This window comes from Atta colombica, unplaced genomic scaffold, assembly GCF_001594045.1.
Source record: "Atta colombica isolate Treedump-2 unplaced genomic scaffold, Acol1.0 scaffold141, whole genome shotgun sequence".
NCBI lineage: Eukaryota > Metazoa > Arthropoda > Insecta > Hymenoptera > Formicidae > Atta > Atta colombica.
Genome location: NW_017259230.1, coordinates 1,952,138 through 1,977,579, shown reverse-complemented (window position 1 = coordinate 1,977,579; position 25,442 = coordinate 1,952,138). Strand labels below are relative to the sequence as shown.

The 25,442-nt window shown below is 37.2% G+C and overlaps 1 protein-coding gene across 5 annotated transcripts in view; it reads right to left on the bottom strand.

The window, feature by feature from the left end:
• Nucleotides 1-25,442, bottom strand: part of LOC108684957 (protein Tob1-like) — a 160,856-nt gene that overhangs the window by 16,190 nt on the left and 119,224 nt on the right. The window contains exon 1 of one of the 5 annotated variants that reach the window (XM_018189528.1): nucleotides 18,317-19,092. The exons of the other annotated variants lie outside the window; for them this stretch is intronic. The gene's annotated coding sequence lies outside the window, so the exon portion shown is untranslated. Of the gene's footprint in view, nucleotides 1-18,316; nucleotides 19,093-25,442 lie in introns of those variants that run through there. 5 annotated transcript variants of the gene reach the window in all.

Below are 25,442 nucleotides of genomic sequence, written 5' to 3'. Positions count from 1 at the left end.
TATGTACATATATATATATGTACATATATATATATGTACTATATATGTGCATACATACCTATATACCGTATTTGTAGTCATTTTGAATTGCGCATTGAAAATTTTATCGAATTTAAAAAAGCAGTTAAACTACTAAAATAATATAAACAATTAAATTTCTCGCGTTTTATCGCGTAAAAATTAACGAATTTAAGTTTATTTCATTCTTCGCCTACAACAAAGACAGAAATCATCAAAGGTAAAAGAATTTCTCTTCACGAGGATTATGTAAAATGAGTTCTCCATACATGAAGTTGTTTAATATCACAATCTGAAATGTCACTAGAGAACCTCTCCTATTTTATTACCAATCGATAATCGCGAGAAACAATTGTACGGGAAATCCCGTGACTATCGGGGTACATGTAACTGTTCACGGAATATTGAAGGTGCGAAAACATTCTTTTTTCTCTCTGATCTGTCCAGTATTTTTATCCTGATACGCTAGAGAAGACGCTGACAGGATTTCCTCGAGCAGTTTGGGCACGGATGAATGAAGAATTTCTCTCTGAGAACTGATCATCGTTTACGACGCAGAACTGCCTTTCTTCTGATTTTTACGCATATTAACGCTTTTTGATGTTTCCAGATACGATTTACTTCACTTTCACTAATAATCGCTATATTAACTTTACAATATTTTTGCCTAAACGATCACGTTTTGATAGAAAATGATCGCGAATGATATATTATTGTCCTAATATATTCGTGTTATTATTACAACAAAAGAAACAACATTGAATTAAAAAAGAAACAACACTAAATGAAATGATTTAGGAATTAATGTTGTGTACAGATTGTCGAGAAAAAATGAGATTTACGATAATTATTGGACAATTTCATGCAAGATTACATCGAGCATTATATACAACGTATAATTTTAATTGTATTAACAAATTATGCATTTAATCAATAATAATCTCAACAAAGTTAATATTTCTCATAAACTCTATTCGTTTCATATTTCATTAGTTTACTGATTTGTGTATCATTGAAAATTATATTGTCTTTATTGTAATTACTTTGTACAAATTTCTATTTTTATCTTACTTTTTTGGCTTTTTTTTCTTCTCCGCTTGTGCTGTTGCGTATCTTGATTTCACTGAAGGATCGTTTTCTCATTAATGAAAAATAATAATAATAATAATAATAATAATATCTCGCATAAAATTCCAATCGCTGAGCTGGAATATTATATTTGTTATTGTAGACGGAGAGAGATATAAAATATACTTTTTAAATATCGAAGGTATAACACGAAGAGCTTTCGTATGTGTAAATTATATTCGCTCGAATATAGTATCCAATGCAAAATATAATCGCGATATTATATCCGGCCGGACGAACATATTGTGCCGTTCACTTCGTTGCCTTCGTTGTCGAATGCATAATTAATATATTCAGATATTCCATTGCCGGTTAATTTACTTTAATAAGCTGACATGAAAAATGAGAATCTCGATGAGAGCATGTAGCGTTTCTCTCGAGATTAACCGTCACGTCTGTGTTCATTGTATATTATGGCATTATTAAAATAGAGAGAAATTATCAAAAGATCGTTACGTCACAAATACGAATTAATTGGTTTTTACGCGATTAAAAATAAATTGAAACGAAAACGAAACTTTTCTAAATACTTTTCTAAATACTTTACTTTTTAATAAGTGAAATAACTATTTCCTATTATATTCTGAACAAAGTCGGAGTCATCTCCGAAAGGAGAGTGTGTTTTCCCGCGAGATCCACACACACACACACACACACACACACACACACACACACACACACACACACACACAAGTGCTTATAAGTATCTTGTAAAAATTCTCCGAGAATAGCCGGTGCGTTCGACAAAAAGCGCCGTTTTCGCAGCCGCGAATGTTCGTGCGGTTTCCATTGCGAAAAACGGAAGGAAGAAACGAGAGAAGTGGTGATCGATCGTCGGTGGTCGCCTCCGCCCTCTTACCCCTTCTGGATAGGAGGAGGGATATGAGAGAGAGAGAGAGAGAGAGAGAGAGAGAGAGAGAGAGATGTGTTCCTGTAGAGGAGGCTAAAGAACGAATAGTAGCTAGTAACGGGGAAGAGAAAAGGGATTCAACATCGGCGATATCTCACTGATATCCGACCACGTTTCACAATCTGGATTTGCGACGGGGGGATGAACCAAACGCTGCCACGGGGTTGGACCGCGTACCAGTTCCGATTACTTTCATGGTTTCAAGATTGGAAGATAAAGAATTTCTCGTCTTGTCGAGAAAAGCGTAATCTTAGTGAGCAAGGCTCTACATCACTTTCTCTGTATCTGAAATTATTTAATTTGTAAAATTAACTTGAATTATCAATGCAACAATAATATTATCATTATAATAAAAATGTTGAAAATTTTCTAAAGCTACTGCTAATTCATTTCTGATACATGAAATTGCGAATATACCAACTTTATTTATTAAAGGAAACATATAGGGATGAAGTATTAATGTAATGCAATATTTACAGGACATTGGAAAAAATCGATGCAAGATAGATTCTTCCTTGGGAATATTCTTCAAAAAGATATAGAGTTTCTTCTACGAGGAAATATGGGAGGAGAGCGAATGAGAAACTATGTGGCAAGGAAGAGGATTTTGAAGTCACCGATATTTCAATGATAGCATCGGATCGAGATTTGCGATGGATACGAGCCAATAATCCCAGAAGGATTGCACTAACTCGGATTACTTCCATCGAAACATTGAAGCCTTATACGAAACTGCGATGTAAATGTGAAGGTCTTTATCATATCTTTCTAATCGTTTCGATCGAAAGATATTTCTAATCGCGAAAATCGCTAGTGTGATCTCCATCTGCAAATTATCTGCACAATAAAGTAATGTATACCCAACAGACCATTCGAGATGATTAGATCCAGAGATTCAGAGTCCCGTTTTATTGTCCGCCTGAGAGCGCGCGAGCGCGCGAGAAAAGGCGACCGGAAGGAGAACGGCAGGAAGAAAAATAAAACGCCTCGAAGATATAGACCGATCGATACTTCTTCCCATGCAACGGACGCACCCTGCACCGACGACGTAGCGACGGTACTCGGCTGCAAATGCGATCTCTCGCGAATGTCTCCGTGTACTCGCGCGAGTCTCGCATTAAAATTCTACAGGACTAGATCGGCGCGCATTAATAAAATGTACCGCGAAAAGCTCGTCATTCACGAAGAATAGGAAGAGACATTCACGTCAATGCGTCATATAAAATATTCACAATTATTATACGAGTAGCTTATTTTTTTAAATCAATCTCACACGTTTAGTTCTAGTTTTGTTTCCTCAATATCGAGCATCTTCTACGTCCATTTCCGTTACTAAATGAAGAATATACACTGTCGCTTCTTTTTTTCTGAATCTGTTGCTTTTCCTAGTTCAAACGTTTCTTCAATTTTATATATAATAATTGTAAATTCAGACAATTTAGACGGCCAATAATATGTCCGACGTTACGTAAATATCTCGAATCTAATTGGACGAACTATTAATGCTTGATTGCGAAACGTTCTATTTGAGGGAAATTTGCGATTGCGGTTTCGTGGCGCGATACCTTTATAAACTATAACTAGCTCGCATATTTCCAAGCCAAGGTTAGAGCCTGTTTGGCCGGCATTTTAGTCTAAGAATTTCTGGTATTTCCTACTGGCAATACGTGTGCATAAACCCGGAAGGGCATTGCGTCGATTCGGAGGGCGGTCTTTCGAAACGTTCACGGTGCGTAATACCGTAACCAGCTCCGCGGAAACAACTTCGTTCCATGTGCTATAACTTGTTTTATTCGTGTACTCAAGAGCGTTTTACCGTGGCACGTACGAGCTTCCTCCGAGAAAAGTAAAGGTGAAGGAGTGCACGGGGGAGCGTTAAAACGCGGAAAAGTGTTGGTAAACAACGGCAATAATGACGATGGCGGTAGAAAAGTACGCACGACGGTAGAAAAGTACGTGACCCGACTACTATCGTCCGAAATGCATTTTTTCATTTCTTCGCACTCGTATTTTTCTCCCGCGAATGAAAATTCCACGATTCGACACGAGGGCGCAAACATTCATCGTGCGCGACGAACTAGCTCCATAATTTTCTAGTAGCCTGAACCTTGGGAATTATATTTTATGTTCTCCGAGTTAATTGGCTACTTAAAACTAAATTGGGTAGAGTTTGATATTTATCTCCAAAATAATACTGCCATTAAAAGATTAGATCTAATTAATAACGTACGTGTGTTACATTCACATATGCACATTCTTAATAAATTATGTAACTTTGTGAGAATCTCTCGTTACTTTAAATATCTCGTTAAGTGTTAACAGACGTATTATAATATTATGCAAAGATAGAGGAAGAATTCTTGTTCACGGGTCACTTCCTTATTCGTTCAGTCATGATGGGCTACGTCCTCAAGACCTGTTTACGTAAGTATGAATAAGACGTGCTGCATTCTAACGATGATCTATTTACGTCCACTGCTCCCCGAAATCCCAGCTCGCAGCCGGACCGAACGCACCTAATTTTATATTCGGAGCAAAAACTCCGGCACCATTGCCAAGTAGAGCTCCAACAATCGATCTCTCACCCCGCGTGACCTTTTCCGCGTCAAGATCGCGATGAGAAATATTCACAAGGATAAATTTCGAAATAAAATCGGATTTCGAAAATGGCGACGTGTTCGACGAGATGGCAGAAGTAAAGATGAGAGCTCAAGAGAATAATGGCGAATTAATCGGACGACGTTGGGGAAAACATGGAGAACGGGATAGGGAATGTGGATTCACGTGTCTCGACCTAATCCCGTTCCGTCGTAATTGGATCACGTGGAGAAAGAGCGAGGCCGGAGCTTAGCTTAGTCGCGAATTAATTCTGCTGACCATGTGGAAAGTTCCTTTGCATTCGAGGACAGCCTGCGGCGAAGCCTATCCGAAATGAACAAAGTTCCTCCTTGCAGAGGGAAGGAAGATGACGCACGTTACCCGTAAAAATTCTCTCCCTCTCTTAATTACTTTCACACGGAAAAAAACACAGCTGAAAACTTCACTAATTCAGCAAATCTACAGTCGTAATATACAGACAGTCAATTTTCTATGTAAAATAGCAAAGTTGACAGCTGAATAACATTAGCGATTTGTTAAACCATCAAATCTTCTTAGCTGTCGATGTTGAATTTGCGTAATAAATTATAGGTTTGCTGTACCACTCAATTAATTTTTTTTCCGTACATAGATTAACGATGACTACCTCGATGCAACAATGGTATAAGATAAGATTTACAGTTTCCATAAGAAATCGGAATGTATTGTTGCTTTTGTCTCCGCTTTCTGCGCATAATTCGCGCGAGTGATGCGAACAACGTTCTACTACTGTAAGACCCGAAACGTCCGACGGATTTAGAACGAAATATTAATCGTCGGCGAATGAGTAATACCTCCAAAAATATATTTCGGTATAATTAAAATGACCGAGTTTATCGACCACGATCGTCAAAATCGAGACATCAGGTTTTTCAACGCATTCAATCTCAACGGTCGTTATTATTATTATTATTATATAATTGATTGTTGCGCAGTACATGTACAATTAAATGTCAAAGGAGTAATGGTAATAATCCCTGAGTTAAATTATTTTTAATTTGTCGAAATGTAAATCAATCCATTTCTGTGATTAAATTACATAGGTTAAAAGTAAACAACATTCATATTAATATGTGCACGTAATAAATAACAAATTTATCAAATTTAATACATTTCTAAAGTTAAATCGCTAACTCCATTGTTTTAATTAAATCAATAACATATTGAGTAGAAGCAATGATGATTTACAGAAATGATATGATTTATCAAATAACTCAAACTGAGTATAATTTAACATGACGAATTCAACAGTGTACGCGATTAATGTGTTCGCGAATAATATACGCGATTAATGTGTTTACGAAAAATATTAGAATTGTAGAAACGCTATGCTATAGATTGCTCGTGCTTATATTCGACGATATTTCAACAATCGATAGACAAACACCGTATCGATAATTTCGATGATTCCAGAAGAACTGGATATCGTGTTGGATAGCCGTATTCTATGGATGTGACTTTAATTAACTGTTCCCCGAGCTCGACTGTAATTATCGTAAGGTTCGATACGCCCTCGCGGAGAGAGATAGTTCTCGCTCAATACATCGTCGATACTTTATAGAAATACAGCGTCGAATATGTCGAAGCTCAAAACGATGATACAGAAAATATTACTGCTTTAAAAATTGCACGGGATAAAATCATAAAATCGTAAAAAGTTACGAGGCGATTTTTCCCCGAATGAAACTACAAAATTCCAAGTACTATTATAAAACAACTCGCATCAAATTGAAGGATGTGCTCTATATTAAATATACACATTTTCATTATTTTCTCGTAGAATTTAATTGGACTCTTTTGTTTCAATTGACAAAAAAATTGTTGTTATTGAATTAAAAATAAGCAAGATGAAATCGAGCACAAACGGATATTCGCCGAAAATATTGAAAAACAAATTACGATCGCATTGATAAAAAAACCTTATCTATTCGATGGGAAATGAAAATGAAAGCTTAATTATTGTCTGAGTCGCTTAAGTTTGTAATTCTCAAACTCTTCCAACTTCTTGCAAAATTCTAATAATTATGAAATTAACAATTCTATAAAAATTAATTTTTTCACAAATTTTCAGCATTAATATCTCTTTAATAAGATGCTTGATTGCGCATCAAATTATTAAATTGCTTGTCAATTTAATTGTGATATTACATATAGTAGTTTAGTTGCGTTTCTAAATTCGAAAAATCAATTCGGCGCGCAGTTCAAATGACATATATAGCAGATATAAATTCACATGGAAATTTATTTAAGCATCTAAGATCCAGCTTCGACCTTTATATAAGCTTTAACTATTACTTATTCTGTATTCACATTATACGATCTTAATAAATCATTTATTATTGTTTAAAAATTAAAATTTACATCTCGATAATACACAATATCTTTATACACTTTGATACACGTTTATATTCTGTTCTATATAATTTTCACCAATAACCATAATGTATGAGTATACACACCTTTCTCAGGGAACCTTTCTTTCTTATGATTTCTCCATCGAAGGTAACAGGCGATTTCATTGCGGTCGCGCTTGTCGATTAATGAACGGGATCAATGGAAAGTGCGAGTGTTCAAGAGTTCGATTAATCCTTTCGATTTCTATCGGCATTGACCCTGCTCGTTCGTAGCCGATCTATTTATATCGCACGCGCAAATCAAATGTTAAACAACGTCCCAGCAATCATCCTTAAATCATTCGCGGATCACATCTCGGATTAACCCTGTTATCGGCGAATAATCGCGATTCGAAGGTTCAACGTGCCGTCGAGTAATCGGTAATGGTTTGCCTGGGTTACACAACGAACGACGAGTCTATGGATCAGGTCGGCCGGAGTTTCCATTTGGTAATGAAAAATCACGAATGTGTGATCTTAGATCACACACATCTGGCTGGCTGGTTAGCTGACTGGTTTCTCGTCGCGGAAGTATCGGCCAACCGATAAAAGCTGGTTCAATGATCGCTCATCGGAGAATCGTGCTTCTGGCGCTTCCTGCGTTGATCGCCGGTTGGCAACAATGAAAGTGCTCGATTACATGCTCGTTATATAATTAAGATTGTTATGTGTGCCGGCGGGAGTAAGCGCATAAGCGCTACGTTACCTTGCAGTTGGATGCTGCGGCGGACATGTATCATCACGGCGGGATTCAGAGTACATCTGGCGCAGAATTTTGAGAGCGTTTAACGAAATAAAAGCATAGAATAAAAAAAATAAAGACGTAACGTAATAACAGGGAAAAACAAATTAAGTTTAAATATTCATTATATCTTTGGCTAACAAAATTATTTTAGGCGCTCATTTTTTTTTTATAAGGGCATTAATTTATTCATATTTTTGGACCTCTGTTATGTTTTAATTCATTTACATCTGATTTATGTTAAAATCTTCACATTCGTGGATTTCTGCCTGCATACTTCATATTTTTGCGATCTGTCAAATTCGTAATTGCTTTTTTATATTCATAGAAGAATTAATGACTATAATAAAGTAATCCAAAGATTTTAATGCTTTCATTAAAATTCAAACTTATATTTATGTATAATATAATCGTTCTCCTAATATTTATCTTTCGATTTCTCTTTCACAACTTCGCGCAACTTCGATTATCGCGGCAGTTTGTGGAACGCAGCTTTTCATGAATAAGGCGCTTTTATCGAAAACCTTTACCTTATTTTTGAAACCATGCACAAGGTGAAAATTATTCATCCAAGTGGAAATTTATCGCGGCGCTTTATGCGCGTGCACGCACGACGGTCATCGCGATAATGGCTTTATCGCGATTAACGTCGCCCACCGGCGTCCGATATTACGCAGTCCGTGGCTTTGGATCGAAATCGAGGGGAAGGGATAGACCGACAGAGCACACGAGGAGGAGGACAATGTACACGACTTAAGCATCACGTGCGCTGGCGATCCCAATTTCCTGATATCATCGATCGGTTCTTACACGCGAACCTTAAGCCTCGTAAAAGCTATCTATTCCGAAGATTACACACCGCTCAACGTAGTAACATTTTAGTAACTGATAAAGTTGAATCTATTTCCGGAAGTAGAAACAATCGTGAAGATGTACGTCAATTGGCTGTTTCATCCGCGAGATATTCCTCTACTCACAATGATTACGCAACTCTTGTAGTAGCTTTCTAAGTGACGCTGCTAATGACTTCCGTCTAATCCGAGAGGATATGATCACACGACATTTCCCTTCTCTTTTTTTTTTCAACTTATTATTCGCGAATAACAATGTAACAATGATCTAATCTCTCAGCAAAAATAATAGGTAATATTTAAAAAAATTGTTTTAAATGTTTTTTTTTTCGAAAAAATGATTACAATTTTTTAAGATATCTAAAAAAAAAAATAAAAAGGAACACGAACGGATATAAAGTATTCTGTATATCAGATAATATTATTTTTGTAATCAAACGTTACTAGTCTCTAATCACCTTTCTCTTTTTTTTATTCTTTGAAGTACGATTAGTAGGAACAAAAGATATTGCGAACAGATGGAGATAAGATACAAATAATACATTGAAAACTTATTCACATCGAGTACTACGATTCAACAAACAAGTATATTCTTGAAGTGTGAATACCTCAATATAAATATGTTATACACGTGGACATGCATATTCGGTAACACTCCTCTTTTAGCTGACGCGCCGATGACGGAGGTCATCGCCCGAATAATTGCTATATGAATATTCAAGTGTAATGCGGATGGAATAGTCGCAATACAAACAAAATATGCGTTGTCGCGTATGTGTATTTTTAAGATTCCAAAACAATATAATAATACCTGATAACAACGTATCCTCGAACTTTTAATAGCCATATCTATTAAACTCACAAAAGGGAAAAAAAAAGAGACATGTAATTATTACATCATAGCGTGTAGGATAACAGTTGTTTGCTGTTATAATTGTAAAACATAATTATATAATTAATCTTTATCAGCATTCTTGTTGACATTGGCACTTTTGTTAATAACAAAATAAAACGAAAATTCTTATCTCACGATAATACCGTAATTAACGTAACGTTTATGGCATCGTTATTTTTATCAATAAGTATAACAATCATTTGCCTTAATATGCTCTTCAATGACACATGCAAAGATCGCAGCAATTATATAGTTAGGACTCCACGTGTTTGTGTCTCAAGGCTCCGTAATTAATCTCGAAGACTGGCGATTGTCGTATTACATGCGTATTACACGCTCACAAACGCTGACAAATTGTTAGTTTCGATGAGAGTCGTTATCAGACTGATATTTGTACCCGTGACTCGTGACGAATGCTTGCGTATGAGTTAGCATTCTTCGCGATTCCAATGCGAAAAAAAAAATGATAACGCTGCGACATGATGAAATTTTACCTGATACGCTGGCGTTGACACTATTCCAACGAAAAAAAATTCCAACAAAGGCGCGATACAATATACGAATTCCAATAGTAGCAATTCATAGATTATTTCAAATTAATCGCGTTCATGCTTCAAATAGCAACTACGATCGTGTTTGTTCAACCTTACAACCTTACATACGCGCCAATTTTAGATTGCTGTATAGAGGGATTTCGCGTTTCATTTTCGTTCGATACACCGCGATATGCCTATACGACTAACGTCAGCCGATAATGCTTGTTATACACGACTTGCTTCAACCACTTTGAACTTGGTGGATCTCGCAAATCGCATGGAAAACGGGGCAGTAGGTCGCTTGATCATCGGCTGCTGCGTTCTAGAAGTATCCGTTTGGCATTTCTCCGAGCCAGAGAACTGACTGTCCCTTTCTATTTCGAGCCGCTAGTTTTTCACGACCTCAGCGAATCGATAACGGAGATGATGACGGCGAAATCGCGCGATTGGACAACCCGCGATAAATAAATATCGCGAGAAAGGGAAACGATGCTATAAAGCAAAATCGCGCTTCGAGAACGTGACAAAGTAATTTATATAATCTTCATCGTTTGTACTTGCCGAAATGACGGCGTAAGAATATTTCGAGGATGAGCTTGAGCAAAATTGTCGAAGGAAGCGACGCTTCTTGACGCGAGGGGTTAAAATTATATTTAACCACAGGACATCCGAGGATTCGTTTGGCTACCCTGTCATTTTCCCTTAGAGGGTCCTTAACGAGCTCTCTTCTCTCTAACTTTGCTCTGCGATGCTCGACTGCTTTCTCCGCACCCTCCAAAAATTCAGACTCTCTTCAAGTTGCAAGTTGACGATGCTGAAACCTCGTTGGGCGCAAAACAGCTCAAAAGTAAGAAATTGCGCTGTATACAGAATACGCGGTGATGTCGGCGCATATTATCTATGAACGGACTTATTGCATTGTTCGCATTATATATCGCCGTGATTATTGCAACAGCTGCGCAACGAGTCAAGTACTTTGTCAGCTTGATTTCCGTGCGTTCCAAGAATTTTTAATAAATCGTTTCTTTATTATCGAAGTTATAAATTCTATGTACGATTGACGTATAATAAGGTATGTGTTCCATAATTACTTGCATAATTTCTTTCGTCTTGGAGAATTTTCAAAGTTTCTTTTCTAAACATTTTGTATCGTGTAGAATTTATTTTCCATGATTTTTATGCGATACTTAAAAATAGTTTTCAAAACACTGAGAGAGAATTAATTTAAAAAATCTTTATAAACGTTATATATGGAAAGAACAGTTTTGATGAAGTGTCTAAAAGTCTAGCCAGATCTGAAAATAATTTTGTCGAACCATTAAAATAATTATATAGAAGTCAAGCATGATGAGTAAAGCTGTAAATAGTATTGATATTCTAGCAATAAGCTTGAGCGTTCTACATAATTATTTTGATGGATCAACAAAATTATTTTCAGATCTCTCTCTCTCTCTCTCTCTCTCTCTCTCTCTCTCTCTCTCTCTCTCTCTGTGTGTGTGTGTGTGTGTGTGTGTGTGTGTGTGTGTGTGTGTGTGTGTGTGTGTGTCCAGTTAAATTTTTTAATATTTCAGCAAACCCGTTCTTTCCATGCGAGTCTACAAAATGTAGCAGGTACCATGTAGCTGTGCATTTGGGCTTCTGCGCTGGATTCTACGAATCAATAAACCTCGCTCGCGTCACAACCTGCTGGATCTTAATGTAGCGCGCCTGCAATAACGGGCGGATAAAATGTTGCGCACAATGAAAACACTCGCGGAACTCGCAGAAATTTCCGACAATTTTCATAATTCGCTTTAGCGGTCGTCTCTCGTTTCTCTGGTTACTACTATTCCAGTAAACACATAATTTTCGTCCATCAATATCAATAATTGTTGAAATATATTTCTTCACGATATAATAATAATCATAATTAACACATAAATAAAATAAATCTATCGAGATCCACATGAATTTTGAATGTTCGAAATTATTATTCTCTGTTGTGCGATACGATGTCGCAATCATCTAATTAGAATATTTATTATGTGAAAATGTTACATGCGATGACAAGCGTGGTAGACAGTAATACGAATTTAATAAGGCAATTTCGCGAATATCGAGTTTATAATGCCGAGTTTGTCATATGTCTATTTTTAATAAACCGTATATTTCTTCAATGGTCTACACTAAAAAATTATGGGCAAATCATAAATATGAAATGTAAATTCTAAATAAAGATTCGAATCAATAGATAAGTCTCGCCAGAGACTCGTATGTGATGATCATCGATCGATTGGCGGAGACTGATCTTACTGACGCAAAAGACATATCGTCATAATCCAAAAAGGAAGAATGCAGCGATAACCCCTTCACCGATATAACGGAGACTCGGAAAAGCGGACTCGCGAGCCCCGAGAATGGAAGATTAACGATTCTCTATTGAGGAAGCTCGAGTCGGTATTCCGCTCTCGTTCGACAATGTTATTCTTAGGCAAAGCAGCTGCGAAATTAATGAAGATGCCAAGAGAGATAGAGATAGAAAGAGAGAAGAGCGTGAAGTAATATCTCGCTCCGGCGCGAGTTACACAGGCATGAGTATCGCACAAAAGGATATTTTGCGCTTCTCACGCGGAAACGTTGCCTAGAAGTAGCGATTTTACCAGTGATGGATGAGAGTGTTCTTTGAGACGAAAAAGTTGCCGTTCAAACGGAGAGAAAGGGGGAAAGAGACAGAAAGAGACTTTCCATGATATCACATCGGAGACATTTGACTTTCACGCCGAGTTAGCGAATTGATATTTGCAGTGACGCTGCGCTTGGGAAGTTGAAGTGAATGTGATATCTTCAGATCTATACTTACATTAGATAAAACAAATTTATTATCATAATCATGAAATCAAGTTGATTTAAATGAACGTATTAATCGATGCAACGTAATCTTTTTTTGTTGGTTCCGCATGAATTCAATATAATTATAGTATTTAATTATAATTGCGACGTGTACGTTAAGAACGTATTGTATATAATGTCTCTGCAAAAAGTAACTGGAATTAGAAAATTATACTTTCTGTAAAAATGAAATTATATATATATATACAGCTCAATAAGATTAATATTTATATTTAACAGTGCAATTTCATAGTTCGTGAATATTTTCTCATTTTATCTAATTGTTTTTTGAAAACATTTATTTTTTATTAAAATAATTTTTCAAATTCTAAATCGCCGTCAAGCCTTTTATTTACTTTTATATATAAATATTTAATCTGTAATTTTTTCATTTTGTTAAAAAACATACATGATACATTCTTAAATAGCGAATCCTTTTCATCGTTGACTGACACGTTGAATTTTTAACATCAGAAAGGATCAGAGATCGGGCGGTTTGATCAACAACTCCGTAAGTTTTCGTTATATAATGCGCTCAAAGATTAGAAAAGGTTATCGAAAAGGTGCGTCAGGAATTGTTTTCATGTATCTCAAGTGCGAGTCGATCGATTCGACTGCGAGCGCGAGCGACATAGTCGGGTGATGTCAATGCAGTTCGCATATTACGTGACTGCCACCGCTTTCGACGACCCATGTATTTGCCTATCGCGAGCGACGGTATTTGCGCGCTGAGATTTTCCAATTAAACTGTGATTAATTCCGTGACGGACGGTCAGAACGTGCACTTTGTTGTTTACAACGGAAACGAAAGAAGTCGAGAGAGGATGAGAAAGGGACAGAGAGAGAGAGAGAGAGAGAGAGAGAGAGGAACAGAGAGATAAATAGATAGAGAAAGAGTAAACGCGGAGAAGATCGATGAATGGGAAATCGATGTTAATCTGATTTCGATAGTCGAGCAGGGCGGGCAATTTGCTCGGCTCCGGAAAAGCGCGTACGCGCCGCGAAAAGATACATATACATCGCGAACCGCGAGCGTTTACTCGATAAGCGACGTGTTATCCCGTTAATGCTTTAACAACGCACGCGGAGCAATCGGCACAGCCGAACGGAATTTACGGTACATCGAGTCTTTTTTCCAGCAGGAGGCCGGCAAACGTTAGTAAGAGCGCCAAGTACCGCGTGACGATTGATAGATGTGATGTGCCAGCTGTGCAAATAAATTTGCGTATCCGCTCGCAAAAGCCCACCATTTATTCTCGTTATAAGCGCCGCGTTTTGTAAAAATTTCACGAAGATATCGAATGGAAAAAATGCCGCTTTTGCGATCGCTTCTCGTTTCATCTTCGTCAAGTGAGTCATTCACTCGACTTATATACAATGATATTGCGAAGAATTATCGAGAATATTATCGTGTCGTGCGATAAGTCGATTGCGCGATTTCTTCAGAAAATGAACGATATACTGACTATATTTACACGGACACTCTTAATCGGGTTTAATAACATCCGTAGTTATGAAACTAATCAATCATAGTTATTTCTCTGAAAAATAGAATGACTGTGATTGGCCAGTTTCAGTTTCTAATTACGATGTTATTAAATCCGATTAAGGCCCAGTTTTCACAACTCACGATTAACTCTTAAACCGAGGCTATTCGAATTTTAAAATTGGAAAGAGATGAGAAATAAAGTGAACCTAAGTTAAGAGTTAACCACGAGTTGTGGAACTGGACCTAGCTAGTGTCCGTAAACATGTATAATCATTACAGGTCTGATTTTTCATTATTGGTTATGTTTAAGCTTAACTGATATTTTATCCAACAGGCTTCATTTATGATGATGTTACGAATGAAGCTCATTAGGTGAAATATTAGGTTAAGTTTAATAATCACAAGTTAACAAGATAATGAAAAACCGGGTTAATCCCAGGAATGACTGCGTATGTCAACATGTGTATCTTGATAACAGACGCTAAAAACCGACTTTCCGTCGGTCTGGCGACCCTTAACGTAACTCGTCATAATGATTGTATTCGTGTTCACACATACAGAGGAGCGTGAGTCACGCGGCATTAGCTCCAGATTGTTGTCCTCAACGGATTAAGCCTTGAAAAAATTAATCGTCTCGTCTCCGCGTGCATGAGTGACGTTTTTAATAGAATTAAACCGATCGACGGGCGTGCGTATGTTTTGCTGTCTCAGCAAAATGCGAGAGGGAAAGCGAATTTAAATGGATTGAGAGACGAAATGGATTTATTTATCTTCTCTTACACCGCGTTACCTCGCTCAAACCAGTTTATTCGATAGCTAAACTATCCACGTTTGCTTGCATAAAAGAAATTTCCGATACTAACGAGGCGGAAATACGGTAACGGTTGCTCGTATTTAGCATTATGCTAATAAACAAAGCCATTTTGCATTCGTTGCCAACAACGAAATTGCTACTATAGGACAGTCTAATGGACAAATAACAGGAAACAGTTTATTTAACATCATATTCGACTGCGTCGCAGGATGAACGTGTGTGATAAGTTTTGTCACCTATCTTAACTAAATTACAAAAATATGATTGGAATACGATTCGTTATAGCTCGTTTATCATCGAGAAATATCATCGAGAATTACGATATACGATAGACAAGAATTAAATTGGAAAATAAAAAGCAATTTATCTACTTCTACTTTATCGCGTCGATTGCGTTACGTTTAGCGATGTGATATATCGCTGAATACATCAAATCATATTAAATAAAGAACGAGAATCTGAAATCTTGAAATTGTAATTTTTTAAACTCTAATATAACTTAAATGTTCTGAAAATATATTTTCTCTATTCTCTAAAACTTTTAGAATCAGAAATTTCTCACTCTGAAAAATTGAAAACTGAGCTATTTTTTTTACGACTGATTCAATATTCACTCTTTAGAGTGAGAAATTCCACTCCAAAGAATTTAGAGACTACCTTTTTTATAAGGTTATTTTATATTATTATTTTACTTTCTACTACCTTAAATCTAGATATTTTATATTTTTAAGCACTATAAACATTTCAGACATTAAGATATTAAGATATTATTAAAATACTTTTGAAAAAGAGGAATTTATCAAAAGTTCCTGAATATTCAGAAATCTCGCGTTTCGAATGCTGAAAACAACTCGAGCTTTCATGCAACTCGAAAATCGTTTCGCAAATATTTGCAGGAAGAACGTCCATCGTTAATTACGTCCATTTCGTGAGACGCGATATGATATCAAGGCCGTCACCTGTTCTTGCGCTACATAATTACGGTCGCGAAACGGAGTAAAATCGAGCAGCGGCGACGCGACCGTCGGCGTCGGGTGTATTACGTCGTAGGATATGTACCTACATACGTCGCGTCGTCGGCGTGGCACGGAACTCGAGCCGTTCTCAGTCGTCACGTAATAGCACGCGGCCGCGTGCATGCGCGCGCTGCGGCGTCACGTCACGGCGTGTCGCACGCGTGAGACCGCGACTGCTTACGCACCCACGTCGCGCGTGACGCCCGGTTCGTTTCGTACCCAACCGATTATTTATTCGCGAACGGTTCGCGCTCGATGGGTCCGAGCTCGCGTGCGAATTCGAATATACGTCACTTATTAATTATTTTCAACACTTTGACTCTTCTGTCAATGCGTAATTTTTTATCCTTGTATCACTGTTAATGTATCCTTGTATCTATAGAGTCAAATTTAATCTAATGTTAGTCGCCATTGCTCTTACTAAATATATCATTATTTTTTACCAAAACGATAATTAAATTTGACACTATATTATCACGTCATTGTATAAAGTCATTGTATAATTTGACACTATATAGTGTAAAATATAATAAATAATTGTTTTAGTATAAAATAACGATAAGATTGAGCAACTTATGTTAAGTTAAAATTGTTTCTATTAATAAAGATTTAATAGTGTACTGCTCTGTTTCACAAGATGTTTCCTACTAAAAATTTCAAAGTGAAAATGAGATACAGCTTGTATAAAATTGTTGTTTCCAGAAGTGAGATTTTTGAGATGTCTCTGATGACGAAATTCATATAAAAATATAAAAGTATTTTCTGTTTAAAATTCGATATATGGATATCCGGATACGGATATATATATTGACGGAAAGAATTAAAGACCGATATCATGAAACCTCAAAAGGATTTCGTATTATACGTCGACCAAGGATAGTAATTTTGTTTGACGGTTTTTCGATAATTGTTTACCGATTTTCGCGTAGCTTCTTGAATGAACATTCATGAATTAATGTATCACTATTCACGGCTGATTTTCCGACGACGAGACGTTCTCAAAATTCCCGTTGAACTGGAGTTTTGCAATGAGAAGATGAGCCGAGAAATGTCACTCGGTCAGTTTTCTGCGCAATCAGTTTAGTCTCTGCGTTTATAATTGTACATGAGCTTGTAATTTGGTCGCGAGCTTATCAACGTTCATGGGTGACAACAAGCGGAAGATAAGAGCATTGAGGTACCGAGTGGCGTGAATATCACATGAATGTCTGTTTCGCCACTCAACTTCTGCGAATCGGAAAATCACGCGATGAAACGAAAAGTGTAGAAAATTGTGCGCAAAAAGAATGCTTCACTTTCTGCCTCGAAATCCATCGGCAAACCAACAACCATTAGTTGCATGCAGCGGAAAAAGCGCAGCTTTGCAACTATTGTGAGATTTTTCAATATAACTGGCTTATACATTTATATTCATTGAGGACCACAAAACAAAGTGTAAGAATGAATTATATTAAAAAATCTTATAGCATTTTCCGTTGGAAAAAACTAATGCAATTGAGTGCAAATCACTTTATACAGTTTCAATATTCAAATAATTTAATCCTTTTATTATTACGAGGTTATGACAACAAAGAATATTAATAATTAAAAGGCTTAAACTATGCACTAATACTAAAAATATGTTTATTGATTTTTTATAATTACACTCAGGTGCACTAGTGGTGCACCAAGTTTTCCCAGTAGAAAATTCAGCTACTTCATTCAGATATTTATAAAACAGCTTTTTCCGTTAAATTTCAGCATTAACTGTCGAAGCGATAACAAATATTAACGTGTAACGTCTTGAGCAGAATCGCGTTGCTCGACTTTGCACTGTTCGCTCTCTTGCGGTGTATTCTCGATCGTTCGGGAAAAAAAAAAGAATGCACGATTACGCAACGCGAGGTATGCGCAGCGCGTGCACCAGCGTTACGTGTCCCATCGCACCCACGCGCGTGTGTCAAGATCATCTCGCGAGGAGGCTTCGGAAGGTTGAACTCTTATGAAATAATCGCATTTCAGAATTCTCGGGATACTCACGTGTTTTTTTGATATCCGCGTCGCTCGTTATCCCAATGAAGTGAGGTGAATGTGGTTCCCTTCAATTTCCGTTCCTATATCCACACCGCGAGAAGTCCTCAAGAAACGCGGAACTTCCTTTCCTCTTTCACACTCTCTCAAACACTCGCGTCGAAGACGTGGGGCGGACAGGTCAATCGGAGACGCAAATACTTCCCACTGGAGTAATTCCACACGCGTCGCGAACGCGTCGAGCTGGTTCGTACAAAAGTAATAAAAAAAGGGGGAGGGGGAAAAGGATAAAATAAATGGAAAAAAGAAAAGAGTGCTGATGTGGGATACTGAGTGGGCACGGAAACGGCGGTGGACTTGCTCCTCTCCTCTTCTCCTATCACTCCACCCGATTAAACTATTGCTCTTCGGCCTTCGGCGAACGTGGCAACTCAACGACGAGGTCGCGGCGACTCCGCGGCGCGCGAGTCACTGAAAAGGGAACTCGTCGCGCGCGCACGCGTATACGTTACGTACACACACGCACACAATACACACACCTCGCGGTCTCCCCTCTCGCGTACCTGTGCGCGCTGAGTCCGCAGTTACGTGGGTGTCTCTCTCCCTCTGAGTCCTCTGGTGCGCGAGAGGGAGAGAGAGAGAGAGAGAGAGAGAGAGAGAGAGAGAGAGAGAGAGAGAGAGAGCGTTTTATGCCCCCTTCCTGTCCGCCAAGCGATCCGTGCCACGCCGCGCGTTTACCTATGTACGAAACAACGCTCGCGAGTGCCGCTGCGAGACTGGAACGTGGGGTAACATGTGCGAGCTCTTACATAGCGCGGCGTAATGGTGGGACGGAGGAGAGGGTGGTGAGGACGGTGTAGTAGGGATGAACGGATTCCCACTCCTCGAGAAGAGTACTCCGGAGTAGGGAGCTGGCAAGGACGCGGGGCTTCGTCGACGTCGACGGGTCGACGTGTCAGCCGCTCGCCGAGAGCGAGCGCACTTGACTTGTCGTCGCTTCAGTGCACACTTCGCATACTGTCTCTCTTTCTTGCTTTTTTTCATATTATGTATCGTTCCTTTATTTCAAAAGAGGCGTAACTTTAAAAACTTTAGTTTTCCCAAAAAGCCGAAGAATTTCCGTAAAGTACGTTAAAATTTTCTAAATATTTTAAACGTGTGTTAAAGTTAAATAATATATGCGCCAAAATGGAAAAGAAAAGAATATCTAGATAGAAAGAAAAAAAACAAATAAATTGATTTTATTTAAAAAAAAAGATTGGAGATCACGTAGAAGGAAACGCGAAAAGCATATATAATATGAGTGTATTTTTTAACTTGATAAAAAATTATCAACTAATTCAATCTAATTAATATCGACGAAAAGTAAATGTCATTTTCGTTTCATAAAAAAAACCATCTTTTTTGAATTCATATTATTTTATAATTTTTTATGAAGTTATAAGTTTTTAGTTCATTTTTTATGATTGAAGATAATGTTTATTCGATTTATTCATAGTAATAATAACTCTAAACTCTAAAATCACGTTTGTCGAGTTGTGTCACTTTTAAAGGGAGCGATATCTCTTTGTGATTATATCTCGAGGCATTCGTGTATGCTCTATGGGTTGCTTTCTGCTTCCAGATTTCTTTTTTTTTTTTTTAATAAAATCAATTTATCTCTATTCATCTGCTTTACTCTTTTCCCTTTGTGTCTATTGATATCCTATTTTTTTCTTTTAGTTAAATTTAGCATATATATTTAACTTTAAAATATGCGCTCACAATATTTAAAAATATTAAATATACTTTATGCGAATACGTGCTTAACAAAAAATTACAAGTTCTAAACTTTCTCGTTATAAATATCACGTGTATGATGAAAGTTTAGAATAATTTTGTGTCCACGAATATTTTTGCATAATAATATATTTCCAGAAATGTGTTGAAAAAGGAGCGCTAGATGTAATCTGTTCTTGTAGAACGATAGATCGAAAAGTTAAATGCGAAACTTATACTTACGTTTACCCCTCCCCCCCTGGGGGGGGGACCCCTTAATCGAATTTAATAATATACGTAATTATTAATATAAATTGGCCAATCATAACTATTCCTCTGAAGAATGAAATAACTATGATTGATCAATTTATAACTACGGATGTTATTAAACCTGATTAAGGATGACCATGTAAATGTAGTCTTAATTACGGCTCGATTATCACAAATTTACATTACTGAACGAGCAAGTAAACGAACGCACGGCACATAGAAAAGTGTCGTCGGATTTTTTAATTTCTATTTTCCGTCGTCGTGACTTAGCCTAGAGTCGCTGTAAGTAGTGCGAATCAAAGTGTAAAGCATGTTCTACAATAGGTCGCAAGCTGTAAGAAATTAAGTAAACATAATCTATTATTTTTTTATATTCAACTGTGATTGGCCAATTTCTTACGGATTACGACTTGCACCCTATTGTAGAATAAGTCCGGATCTACAATAAGTTTCTTAAGCTTTAAGCCATAAGAAATGACGAATCCAGTTAATTATTCTCCTCGCGTTCGACTGCAATTGATCAATTTTTTACGGTTTAAGGCTTATTGTAGATCTAGGCTAAAGCCCGATCTACAAAAGCAGAATAATGCGGGTCACAGGTCACAAGACTAGAAACTAACCTAATGTATTTTAATTATAATAGGTTACAGGATGCAGGAAGTTGGGTGAACTTTCGCGTCCTGCGTCCTATATTTTGCGGCCTACGACCTATTATAAGATACGTTTCACTTGCGACCTGCAATTCTACGTTTTGCGTGTTATGTAGATCGGGCTTAACGCGCCCGCAAACGCGAAAGGAAAATTACTAAGCGCAGGAAGAAGATGCGTATCAGGACTTCCGCGATGAACTAAGACTGAGACGGAAGGTGCGCACGATTGCACGCCGACGTTTGCCGCGTGTTCAAGCCAGAGAAAAACGAATCCCGCGGTAGACAGGCTGGGCGGGGAAACGTTTCGTCTGTCTGCGATAACGAGAGGATCCTGTGCACTGTATACACGTTACTGACGTTGCACGGCACCGGCACCGGCGCTCGCTCTCGTTGCGGAAGCAATTGTAAATCGTTTCACCGCTTTGTGCCGCGTGAACGACGCGAACGTTAACTCGCATCTTAGACGCGCGAATTCACCTCCAGGCGTTCGCCATTTCACCCGGGGTCTTTGTTGTTCGCACCGCGAGCGAAACAATGACACGAAAGCAGCGTTCCTTCTGTCTTGAATTAGTTAGATTATATCGCTAAGATACAGGATCTATGAAGTTAGCACGTCATTAAATTAATATAAAAAAAAAAAAAAAATACCAGTTCCAGCATTTTTCTATAAGCATAATTCTATACTGTGTTATTAAAATAGAAAAATTACAGTACTTCTTATATTAAAAAATAAAAAATGAAAATATGGCGCGCTAATTTCGCGAATCTAGCACGATACTTTCTCTCTAAAGTACAAGAAAAAGAAAAATGTTTCTATTTTTGGCCACTGTTCCCATTAGTGCTCCAATTCAATATCAATGTATATAATTTGAAAACAAAATTTCAATTACTAATTTTAATAGACTTTAAACGTACAAGATATTACAACATTTGGAAAAAAGTGTCGTTGTTGATAATTTATTGCAATTCCAGCGACATTTCTCGTTAGTTCTAGTAGAATTGCATGCTCTCTATAATTATTTTTAAACAAAGTTCCATCTGCTTTTTCAATTTTGATTTATTATGTACATATAAGCGTACATACGCCATTCTTAATTAAACTACAAGATTGACTAGACTTTTACTTCTAGGAACTCTATTGTTTCACCGGCACGCCCGACGTGTCCGATACCTGTGTGTACAAAAAGGTGATCAATCTTAAAGAGAGAAAGAGGGACATTAACAAAATTAAAGAAATTCAATATTAATTTTTTGTCGTATTTAAATCGTAATAGAAAAATTTTTTTATAATTATTAAAATGAATTGAAACATATTATATGAACAATGTTACTATTATTGTATTTATAAATAACTAATAACGTTTAATATAACATGAGATCACAAAAAAATTACATCAAGTTACGAGATCATGTTTTATTTTTTTTAATTGTACTTTTCTAAAATATACTTTTGAAAATATTTTATGAATAATATTTTACGACTAATATCTGGATTTTTAAATAAAAAAAATCATAAAATTCTTCACACATTAATTCAAAATTACATTTTACACTTATTTTCATACTTAGAGATAAAAAGAGATAATTCATAATTTGGATTGGTCGTTTTAGTATATAGTAGACTCGCAAACGTAGAGTATGGACGAGTAGAAAGTTCGCCGAGAAGTAAATAGCGAGCGTCGTGTTTTACTGCTCTTGTGTCGTTTGTTCACAATAGTAATATCAATTGTTAATTAACGGCACTGTTCGTCTCTCCGCGTTGATGCAGGGTCTGTAAAATTATTCCAACACTTCCGGACACACGTGTGCGATTAAATCGCAGATTTAATCAATATCTCCATGATTTAATTACTCGACAGAATTACTTCGAAATTACTATCGCAATCGATTTCGAGAATTGGCGTTGGTTTTATCGATTTGAGTAATAAAATTGGCGGGTTCAGAGACGCTGATTTTCAGCATCTTTTGTCGGTCCAGAGTATTTTAAGCACGTAATAAGGTAAAAGCAACGATCTTATGCTCGCCGTGAGAACGAGTTGCCAATGGTACTGTGTTTCTCTTTCTTTTTCCGCCGAAATCGTCGGGTAATTTTGTCATCACGACGAGACACGAGTCGTGCGTCTGCACGCGCATCCATAAAATTTCACCACACAATTTACGGGATTGAAGGTGCCGTGAAAACTGGTACGTGCTCGCCGAGGTTCGCGGCATCGCGCTGCCCATCATCGCGGTTATATATCATCACGTTCAAACGGGGCTCTACCGTCGCCTTATCGCATTTCCGTTTCCATTCACGTTTTCCCTTGCTACCCGTATACACACGTTTCCACCTTTCTTGCGTTCAGCGTCCTCTTCAGGGCCGCCGATCCTACCTGCAGGGCTGTAATTATCGACTACTACGAGCCCTTCCTTAAATAGGAATGTTTTAGTATCTCCAATAACAGCTTCGGTAAAAGTTCTCCAATAAAAGTCTGGATACGAGCCGCAATTTTGTATATACAGAGTAGTAGTTTTAACAAAGATTGAGACTATTTTTTTCTCTTTCTCATTTCATTTTACTTTTTTCTTACTTTTATTTCTTTCTTTCTTTCTCTCAGGAATTGTTAAAATATGACGGACCAATAAAAAGTAGTTTTTTTTAAGTCTAAATTCTCATTAGAGAGCTCTGACCTACCAATTTAGATTCAGTACTGCAATCGATCATCTCGCATCAGTTATTTTCTTGTTCTCTTTTCTCCTCTGCAAATATGAAAAATAACGAGTCAACGCTTCGACTGATTTCCTCCTCGCAATATTGCAATTTTATTTCCGCGGATCAACGAGGGAATCTGTCATTCGCTGATTCCACCGAGAGAGAAAGAGAGAAAAAGATTCGTCAATGTATTCGTGTGGGATGCGTTTTTTACGCATGCAACGCACATCGAATCGTTCGCGACAAAAATAAATTGGAGAAAATCGCCCGGCGGGTAAGCAGACAAGGGAGGCGAGAGGGAAAAAAAATTGAAACGGGGAAAAAAAATACCCGCTTCGGGATACGGGAAGTGAACTTCTCGCGTGTGAATAGGCAATGTCAAATATTTGTGCGTAACAGTTGCGTGTCACAATACGGACGCGGTCACGTGCGCATTTCAACGGGCTCCTGTTTGTAGTCGATACAAACATGAAAAATAAAACAAAAATAAAAAGAAAATTGCGAAGACTAACGCCTCAAATACAATGCGACAGAATAGGAATAACACAATTTCAATCTATATCAGAAATCGAGTACACCGGAATACGCAGTCTCTGATAAGTTGAAATCGTGTTATTTTTATCACTATTTCCTTATATTGTGCCTGGGGTTTAAATATTTCTATCGTACGGAATTCAGATACAAATATTAGAGTTTAAAAATTGCCTGCAGCGACTCCGCGAGTTGATCACGAATGGTGCAAATAATCTCGGCGAGAATATAAGATAAATCATGCCTGACAAGAAAAGCAAAAGTCGAGTGATTAGAACGATTCGGGGGAGGAAACGAACAGATAAAAACAGACATGAAGACTTTTGACTTTTCTGGATATATGTAAAATCATCCAAACGGGGAGAGGGGAGAGGGGATTTCAAAATAAATATTTTATCTTTTGTTGTGTGTGAAACAATATTCTGTAAAAGTGTATTATCACTAACTTCAGTGCTACACTTATAACTGTAATATCAGCGAATATTTATTGTTTTTCAGTAATAATACATACACATGCGCACACACGCACGCACGCACGCACACTGATTCATTTTTCGAAGTTTCTACAGGTTGAATCTGGCAGAAAATCATAACTGCTAAAAGTGAATCAGTGTATGTATTATTACTGAAAAATAGTGAATATTCGCTGATGATTACATCAGTTATAGGTATAGCACTGAAATCAGTAATAATACACTGATTCACTTTTAAAGAGTATATAATATTTCTATCTTTAAAGAGTATATTTCTATATACAGGGTGGGCCATTTAAAATTTGGAATTTAATTTGACTCTAAAAAACGCATGAATATTTTTCAAAGTTTATGGCTTTATTGGAAAGGTAGTACATTTACCGAGGTCTTTATTCAAAATTCTTCTCAAAGAAGTGCGTGAAATGTTCAAGTTTTGAGAACGATGGCGAGTTGATGTTGATGGTTCAAGCTCACTTTGAACAACAGCAGCAATGTTTTCGGTTTTGACCTTACTGGACGAGCACGTGAACGAGTTGCTTTATCCAATAAGGATCCAGTTTGCCGAATTCGCTTCACAAATAGATCCACAAACTGCGTTGAAGGCATTTCTTTTCTACCAAATTTTCCACGTAAATTTCTTACAGTTTAGGTTGAAGACTCACAACTTTGGAAGTAAGTTTTCAATATTTCTCAATTTTGTTCAAGCGACCCATTTCGTAAACGTCAAACAAAAAACTAAATTTCTGATATGTTATAAATGT